The following is a 10,003-nucleotide window of genomic DNA, read 5'->3' as shown; positions in this document are numbered from 1 at the left end:
CCGAGTGGAGAGCAAACCTCCCACTCGGGGGCTTAGCTGCAGTCCAGTACTCGCCTAAGTTCTCCCACTTAGAGACTTAGCTGCAGTCAGGCACTCGCCTAAGTTTGAAAAAATCCTACCGAGTGGAGAGAAAACCTCCCACTCGGGGGCTTAGCTGCAGCCCAGTGCTCGCCTAAGTGTTTAAAAATCCTACCGAGTGGAGAGCAAACCTCCCACTCGGGGGCTTAGCTGCAGCCCAGCGCTCGCCTAAGTGTTTAAAACTCCTACCGAGTGGAGAGCAAACCTCCCACTCGGGGGCTTAGCTGCAGCCCAGCGCTCACCTAAGTGTTTAAAAATCCTACCGAGTGGAGAGCAAACCTCCCACTCGGGGGCTTAGCTACAGCCCAACGCTCACCTAAGTGTTTAAAAATCCTACCGAGTGGAGAGCAAACCTCTCGGAGGCTTAGCTGCAGCCCAGTGCTCGCCTAAGTACAAGACACAACCTAATCCGCGAGTCGACTGCTACCTTCCCCTTCGGAGCTGCGCCGCAAATACAAGGTTATTCTGAGTGAAGATCAAGATCCACTCGACGAATCAAACCATGAAGATATTCAACGAGAAGTCAAGATCAGATAAAGCCTAAAAGGTCCCAGACCTCAGGCCAAAGTAATCGAGCCCTCAGCTCGATGGAGTTTAACGGTTACAAAATCCACTCGGCATTCCGAGGCAAATTTAAAGTGGAGCTTAAAAGTTTTTCACTCCTCAGGTGGAGGACTGGAAGGGGCGACGAACTCGTCCAAGTTGATCCCGTCTGCAATATGGGTGGCAGCAGCAATGAAAGTCTCCATGAAATCTTGAAAGTTGTGCTTCCTGGTATTGGCAACTTCGATGGCGGCCAGCTTCTCTTCTCGCACCTCCTTGCAATGGACGCGGACCAGAGACAGAGCCACATCAGCGCCACACCGAGCAGAAGACTTCTTCCACTCCTGCACTCGGTCAGGGATTCCGTTAAGTCGAGTCATCAGAGACTCGAGATCGTTTTGGAGCGTAGCCTCTGGCCAAAGTGCTGGGTCGATCCGTGACATGGCAACCTTCAGTCGAGCCAAGTAGTCCACGGCGCCTTCAATGCGAGATTCGAGTCGGAGTAGATTCATTGCAGCTTCATCTTTCACGGGAGAGTTGATTGGATCCAAACCTGTTTCGATCCGCCCAGTCTCCTCTTCAAAGTTCTGGCAAAGCTCTGCATACACGATCCAAGGATAAGTCAATTTTCATAGACTGAGTCGACAAAAAAAACCAGTCGGAACTGAATGTGCACCTTCAAGCTTGATGTACAACTTCTTGGCAAGGCTCCTCAAGTAGCTCTCCAGGTCGTCCCTCCTGCGAGCGATGCCTTCCATCTTCTCGTTCAGGGTGAGGTTCTCCTTCTTCCAACGTGAACACTCCCTGTTGGCTTCATTCAGAGCGGTCTTCAGCTTGGTATTCTCTTCTTCTAAGTGGTCGACCGAAGGCAGCTTCTGTACGGCCAGAGCAGTCTTGTCATCAGCCTCCTTACGGGCAGCAGCCAAGTCCTGATCCTTCTTCGCCAGAACTTCGTTCAGTTTTTCTGCGAAGAAATAATGATTGAATTGGAAATAGCAGAAGGATACTCAAGCCTAAAAGCTAGCCAGTAGACAAAGTCGTCTTACCTGCGGCGCCGTCTCTGACCTTCTGCAGCTCTGTTCTGGCCAGCTCCAGATCAAGGTTCAGGATTTCTGTAAAAGAAAAATCAGTCGACAGACATCCAAGATAAGTTGCTTCCGAGTAACTAAGAGACAATGACGACGTTTCTAAGACCACAGCCGAATCAAAAACATTCGACAGTAGTCTCGGGGACTACACCCAGTGGGTGCACTCAGCGTGCCCCCACTGGTTCGACCAAAAAAACAAAGAGAAAGAGAGAAAAAGTCGACTGCCCGCAGTCGACTGGATACAGTTCCACTCGACCTGGCCCGACCAAACCGAGTGAAGAAATACAGCTACAGCAACACAATGTAAAGACTACAGTCGACTGCCAGCAGTCCACCGTAGTCTCGGGGACTACACCCAGTGGGTGCACTTAGCGTGCCCCCACTCGTCCAAGGATTGGCAGACACACCCAGTGGGTGTACAGATACAGATACAAAAGATCTTCGGAAAAGAGACTCTTCAAACAGCATATCGTAACAGACCAAGTGTTGAGTCGACTGACCTGGACGTTGCTTTGAAGAGCTGAACTCGCGTCATAGGCTGCTTGGCTGGCCTCCCGAGCCATCTTCACTTGCTCCATCATGATCCCCACCTGGCGTATAGCCTCCTTTGCAGCAGCCGCTTGGTCCTCAGGGACGGGGTACGCAGCAAAAAGCAAAGGTGGATCCGCAGTCGACGCCGAAGGCCGCACGCTCATCAGAGGAATGGCAAAAGTCACAAAAGCCTGAGTGGTGTCACCACCATCCCGAGCCATGGCCTCAGACGCCGGAGCAGGTTGGGGGGTCTTGTCAGCCGACGACCTCTTGTTCCTCCTCATTCTCAGCGGTTCGTTGTCGTCGTCATCCGGAAGGGATAACATGAGGAGGGGCTGCAAGAGAAACATTCAATCGACCGGAGTTGCAATAAAAGATCAGTCGACTCAAAGCAGAACGTCAGTAATCATACCAGGGTTGGAGGTAACAGCATCCTCCATCTCTTGGTCGTCGTCCTTGGCGGAGACCTCAGAAGTAGCAGCGCTGCAAATCTCGAAAGTCAGTCAGTTGGCTCAATGAATCGACCAAGGATCTGTCCATGGTCGACGAAGGAAAGCAAGTTTTATTATTACCCGGAAATGGTAGGGACAGCTATCTTCATCTTGGGCAGAGCCTTGGGCGGTTTGGACAGCGTCGTGCGTGGGTTCTTGGGAACCTTCCCAGTCGGCATAGGAGAGGAGGTCCGAGGGCGTTTCGACGACTGCCCAACAGAAGCAATCGCCTTGCCACGTTCCCGCGCCGGGTCGTGTGTGCCTGGACCGCCCCTCTGGGCGAGGGGGTTCGACCTCCTCCCCCTCCTCTTCGCTGGAGTCGACGTTATCGTCTCCCTCTCCTTCACCGTCAGACTCCCACTCGCCTTGGTCGTCCCCGCTCTCACCTCCGCTCGCCTCCCCTTCCTCAGTTGGCTCCTGAGCCCCGTTGGGCGTCGAGTACATCTTGGTGGTCGCCTGGAAAGCAATAGACAAGACGAAAGTCAATCGACCAACTCAAAGAAGACCAATGCAGAAAACAAGATTTCAGTCGGGAGCATAAAGACATACCTGGTCCACTTCATATGAGTTGTCGAGTGGAGTTACCCTCCTGGCTCCTCGGGGGTTGTCTTTGTTCCCCGTGATGCTCGACAGCCACCCCTCCAGCATCTCGTCGGTGACCTCCTCCGGGTGGATCCGAGTGGTGTCATCGAGACCCGAGTACAACCACATCGGGTGGTCACGGGCCTGGAGCGGTTGGATGCGCCTCTGGAGGAAGACCTCCAGCAGGTCCATCCCAGTCACACCCTCACGAACAAGCTCGACCACTCGACCGGCCAACACTTTGACTTGGGCCCTTTCCTCCGGCGTCACTTTCAGAGAAGCGGGTTTTTCAGCTCAGTCGAGGGAGAAAGGAGGAAGACCAGTCAACAATCCTGGGGTCGCCTGGTCCTGACAGTAGAACCAGGTCACCTGCCAACCACGGACCGACTCCGGGAAAGTAATGGATGGAAAATAGCTCTTCCCCCTCGTTTGGATGGCCAAGCCCCCGCACAAATGGATCACCTGCGTCCTCTCGTCACTCGACTTGGCCTTCTTGACCGATTGAGAACGGCAGGTAAAGATGTGCTTGAAAAGTCCCCAATGGGGGCGGCAACCCAAGAAAGCCTCACACATGGAAATGAAAGCGGCAAGGTATACAATGGAGTTGGGAGTAAAGTGGTGGAGCTGCGCTCCGAAGAAGTTCAAGAAGCTCCAGAAAAAAGGATGGGGCAGCAGAGAAAACCCTCGGTCGATGTGGGTGGCTAGGAGCACGCACTCACCGTCGCGGGGTTGAGGTTCGATCTCTCCCCCCGGAAGACGCGCGGCTTCATGGGGAATGACTCCCCCCTCGACCATGTTGTCGATATCCTCTTGCCGGAGCACCGACGGCATCCAGTCGCCCTGGATCCAACCTTTGGGCAGAGCGGTCCTAGAGGAAGATCTGCCCCGAGCAGACCTCTTCCCTTTCCCCGCCGCCGCCGCCTTCTTCGCGCACTCCAGAGCAGTCGTCTTGCCCTTCACCATCGTCGCCGGTGAAATCTCGAACGGGCTTGCGGTGCTAGGGTGAGAACGGAGGTGGCGGAAGGACTTGCGAAGGGAGAGAGAAATAAGAAAGCAGAAGGGAGCGCACTGTTTGGAAACCCCGAGCCGGTAACTTATAAGGGGCCGCTTCAGAGTGGCTGACTGGTAGGCCCAGGCTATCTAGTCAAATCCCGCAGCAGACGCGCGCGTAGTACGTGGTGAAAAAGGCGATGTGGGGATTGAGGAGCTTCCGCTTTATCGCTTCCGATTACTGCGGCCGCTCCCGTCCCGCGCGCTTCCCAAAATCTGAATCCTGCAACATCCGCGGGCCACAGAACAACTTGTCAAAACAGGAGACCCCGATCGCGCCGGCGCTCATTATGTCACAAGTAAAGAAATTCACTCGACGATAGGCCTGGAATGGATCAAGGCGACTGAAAGAGATTGATAACGTCATCCGTGACGATTGGCCCAAAACGAGGCACTCGTGTAGCCCAAAGAACCAGTCGGGAAGATCCCCAACTCTTTCCCCACTCTAACCTTGATCCATTCGGGGGCTAATGATGAAACTATGTACCTAGGGTAGGGGCACGGACCCGTCCAAAGAGCCCTACCCAAGGACATCCCTAGAAGAAGTCACCTTTCAATCGACTTGGAGGTATCCCACTCGACAGATTCAAGACACTCGACCATGAAGCTACCACTCGACCATGAAGCTAGCCACTCGACATCCAGGAGATCTGAAGTCACTCCGCAGGCAAACGGTCGGCTATTAAGTAGTCTTTATGGTCATTGTAGCACTCTATTAGGGGCATTACCAGTAACGCCCAACCTTAAATGTACCTTAAACCCTGCATTACTGAGGGCAGGAGAGGGCCGGCGAACTCTATATAAGCCACCCCCCTCCTCAGTATGAAGGGTTCGCACCCCTGTTATTCACACGCCAGTAATCCAGTCGACCGCCTCCGGGCACCGAGACGTAGGGCTGTTACTTCCTCCGCGAAGGGCCTGAACTCGTACATCTTGGTGTGTTTACAACTTCCCAATAGCTGAGATCTAGCCTCTCCATACATACCCCCCTACATCACTGTCAGAGTTAGAACCACGACAGTCATGTTGTGAAGAAGTGAACCAAACTAACGCTTAACCCATTTGTGATTTCGATCCACCTTCTGGTGAAGACTAAGCAGAAGTTCACGGTCAGTCATCACGCGCGGAGCAGTGGCTTGAGGAGTGGACTTGGGTGCATTGGCAGAGTCATGTGTGGCAGAGTCATCATTGGTGGAATAAGATGCAACTTTGTGAAACCGACCATCCAATGGACGAATGCCTTCATCTATTACAGCTGGTGCCTTGCCCTTTCCATCAACTGAGGAATATGTCTGCTTGAGGACTTCAATTGGGGGCAAGTAGCTGAGGTGATTCTGGAAATCAGCTTTGTAGTTGAGTGAAGACCTTGTCCTGAGGAATCTCATAATCCAAGGTGCATAAGGCTTCAGCTCAAACGGAGAAAGTGCAACATTGGCCATAGTCCTCATGAAGAAATCATGATAATTGACAGGAATGCCATGAACGATGTTGAATACCAGATTCTTCATGATGCCAACAATTTCCTCATCAGATGAGTCGTGGCCTTTGATAGGACTGATTGTCCTTGTAAGAATACGATAGACAATTCTAGGCACGTACATCAATTCCTTCACTTGGAATTTGGTTCTTGGTGCCTGACCTGGCTTCAAAGGTTTCATCAGCACCTGCATGTAATGATGTGTGAGCTCAGGTTCACTGTAGATGCAGCGAGCTTCTTCAAGGGGAGGGCTGAGTGGTAGAGCACGAAGCAATTCAGAGGCTGGTGCAGTGTAGTGAGTGTTTTCAGACATCCAGTCCAACACCCAGGAATTCACATCTTTAGCATCTCCAGTGATGTGCAGCGTTGCATAGAATTGAAGAATCAGTTCTTCATTCCAATCGCAGATGTCAGGGAAAAGTTTAGCAGTCCGGCATTGTGAAGAACACTGAGGACTGGTGCGAAGCACGGCAGAGATTCCATATCCATGTGAGGAATATGCTCATGGTAGAAGATCTTCTCCTTGTTGAACAGCACTGAGGAATAGAAATTGGCTTGACTAGCAGTCCAGAAACGCCTCTTCCTAATGCGAGCAGAGTTATATGGGTTGTAATCTTCGAAGAATACGTACTCGCCGAAGAAATCATCAGCCTTGAACTTTTGCTTGCATGAGAATGGGTCCTTTGGCTTCGGCAGAGGAGTGTCAGTGAGTTGCATCACGACCTCAGGAATCTCAATCTCAGGTTCTTTAGGCTGAGGAATTTCTGGTTCCTCCTCAGTGATAGTCTGCATCGTTGGTTGTTCACCAGCAGCAGTTTCTTCAGCGCTAGTGGCTGGAATTTCCTCATGGACAGATGCAGTGGGATGAGTTTCTTCAGAGCCCATATGTACAGTTTGTGTGGGGGACTGAGGAATTTGCTTTAGAGGGGTGAACATTGGTGAGTTTGGATGCTAACTTTCCCAGAATTCATCACTGATTACGGGTGTGGAGCAGCCAATGTCCACATCTTCCTCTTCCATTTCTTCAACGCCAGCCTCTTCAGCTGTGAACTGAGGCATAGGCGAGGAGATGATAGGTGTTGAAGGGATCACATCCACTTCAATTTCTTCATCCAACGGTTCAGACGAAGCAGCAGAAGGAGTTTCTTCATCAGATCCGCTGGGGATCACATATTCTTCATCAAAAGGAACGAGGTCCTTTGATGGCCTGGTTGAGATGGGAACAACATCAATCGGATTTGCAAATGAACTTGTCATAGGCTTCATTTTCTTCGGAGCTGAATAATCTGAAGCAGCTGATGCTTTCCTTTTCTTCACTGCAGCATGCTCTGCAGCCTTGGTCTTCTTCACTTCTGATGCAGATGGAAGGATTGGAGTTGAAGTTGGTGCAGGAGCAGCTGAGGAACCTGGTTGATTTTCTTCAGGCACAACCGATGCAGTTGTCCTGAGTTCTTCAGTTTCTTCAGGCGGACCACTAGTGGGTGCCCTGGCAATTTCTTCAGTGGCTGGAATGCAGTCATCAGCCCTGGAACTCACATTTTCTTCAGCAGCCTGATTGTCATCAGCGGTGCTGGCATTTTCTTCAGTAGGCTTAGCAGATGCTTCAGCCTGAGGAATTTCCTGTTGCGTTGGGGCTGCAACATTGGAAGTGAAGTTATCCGCAAGTTTCACAAAACGAACCTTGGCTCCAAGCCAATCAGTGTGATATGCGTCAAAGTCATCACTGAGTTTCTTAATCTCAGTCTGAATAGTGACAAGTTCTTCAGTTGTCATAGAGATAACGTTTTTCTTCAGATAGCGCTCTTTCTTGTACTGCGCTTTCTTGATCTGCCTGGCCTTCTCAAATTTCCACTTATCTTCTTGAATGAAGTGGGTCAGCATGTGACTCTGGCCAGGAGTCAGCTTGAAGTCAGGCAAGGGAGTGTTGGGGTCCTTGTGCCAGACATCAATGTAGTCGAGGATCAAATTGGGATCCAAAAGCAGTGGCACCTCTGATCCTTTGGCTCTAGCGGCCCTGACTTTCCTGTCTCTGATGATTTCTGCAAGTTCATCATCATCAGCTTCGTCTTCTTCAGACGGTACTTGGAAAGCGACTTGTTTCTTTTGAGGACTTGGGCAAGGACCTCGTCCAGCAGTGGCCTTTGTCAGCAGTGAGGGGCCAGCTGAGGAACTTGGTGCAGCTGAGGAACTAGCTGAGACACCTGAGGCAATGGAGATGCCTGCAGTCCTTTGGCACGAGGCGAGATGCACAGGTGCTGAGGATTTAGTCGGAATAGCTGAGGGCTTTGGCGGAGGAGTTGAGGACTTTGAAGGAATAGGAGCAGCGTGAGGAATTGGCCGTGAGGGCTTTGAGGATTCTGGCCGTGAGGGCATTACTGAGGAACTTGGCCTTGAGGGCATTGTTGGTGAAGCACTTGGCTTGCGCGCAGGCTTCTTTGACATAGCCTTCTTTGGCTTGACAGCAAAGGCCTCAGCAGAGGCAGCAGCAGCAGAGTCTTCATTGAATTTCCTCACTGCTTCTTTGGCTTGCTTAGCCAACTTGGCTTGGCGCTTGGCCCATTCATCAGGATAGTCCTCACCGTGCTTGAGGCTGGTGGGATCAGCGATTTGGCCAGGTGCCAATGGAGGTCTCGGGCATGGAGGATTGAGTGCGAATTTCTTCATGTACTTAGGAGTGACTTATCTGTATTCCCTCCACTCTCTTGCCCATCTCCTCTCTATATTCTGAATGCGCACTTTGCGCTCATTCTTGGTTTCGTCAGTAGGTGTGCAGTACCCAGCATATATTTCATCGGGGATCTCAAACGTTGTATTTACCTCAGGCCTCTTTCCTCCCTTCTGTGGCTTCTTACCGCCAGCCATTTTCTTCAGTTGAGGAATTTGAACAATTGAATTCTCTAAAGAAATATGCAACTTTTCTTCGAGGAACGCTGCAAATGAGTTAACTTGATGAGAACCTAGTGATTCAGCAGCTGACATGTGTACCTGGGAACAGAGTATAGTTGCGAGGAATTTGGAGAGGTCATATGCATTCTCAGAAGGTTTTGTAAAAAGAACAAGTTAGAGGAATTTGACCAGATGAGTCTTGAAGAATTTCACTAAGCGTTCTTTGTCTTAGGTTCCAGAGATGTGTAGATTAAAAATCCACACATTTGAGGAATCTTGAAGAAAAACATGGCTTAGAGAAACGAATCAAGAACAGATGACTTGTGAGGTGTTTAGTGTGTGAATCTATGAAGAAAAACACCTTTGAAGATTTTGAAGATAATCATTCGAATCAACGAGGGTAGTAAAAGTAAATTTTAATTACCCTGGACGAAGAACACAACGAACTGGAGTGAGGAGATGTGAAGTTCGTCTGTGCAGATCTTCCACGCCCTAACTTGGCGGAGGAAGACGGCTACGGCGGTGGCGGAGTGAAGATTTCTACGGCCGGCGCGAGTACGTCGGTGACGAGGTCGAGGCAGTGAAGCTCTTCCTCACCGGCGGTGATGAAGTAGCAGCAGTGCTAGGGTTTGAGAAGCTCGAGCTGGAGAGAGATCGAGCGGAGTAAAAGAAGTGAGGAAGGGAAGGAGGGGTATTTATAGCCACGGTGAAAAACTGCTTGCCCGAAGAAATTGGACGAACGTGTCCCTGACCCTTCTCATTCACATGACATGTGTCACCCACGTAGTGAGAGGTGGAGATCATGTTAGATCATGGGTGAGTGGATAAGTATATCGTGGGATGCGGAACGGTTTGAGCGGCAAAGCCGAAAATTTCGATAAGATAGGTTTTAAAGTTCTGTTCGCAATTTCTTCAGCTGACAAGGACACAGTGAAGATTTTGAACGAGTTTCAAATAGAACACACATGAAGAATTTGTGAACAGATTGGGTTGAGTATAGCATAGAGGGGAAGGGTCCGATCACATTCACTTAGCAGAAAACCAACTTGAAGAAATAGCAATAAGTGAATGTTGTACAAGACACAAACTCATATATATATATATATATATATATATATATATATATATATATATATATATATATATATATATATATAGCCAATGAAGAAAAACGACGGAACCAGTGAAGACTATGCAAAGTTGAAGAATATGAATAATTTGAGGAATTTCAACTTTTGGTGGTGGCGTGACCCACCGTATAAGAATGATGATTTCAG

Source organism: Triticum dicoccoides, chromosome 5A (assembly GCF_002162155.2).
Source record: "Triticum dicoccoides isolate Atlit2015 ecotype Zavitan chromosome 5A, WEW_v2.0, whole genome shotgun sequence".
Taxonomy (NCBI): domain Eukaryota; kingdom Viridiplantae; phylum Streptophyta; class Magnoliopsida; order Poales; family Poaceae; genus Triticum; species Triticum dicoccoides.
Note: the sequence above shows the minus strand (reverse complement) of the source record.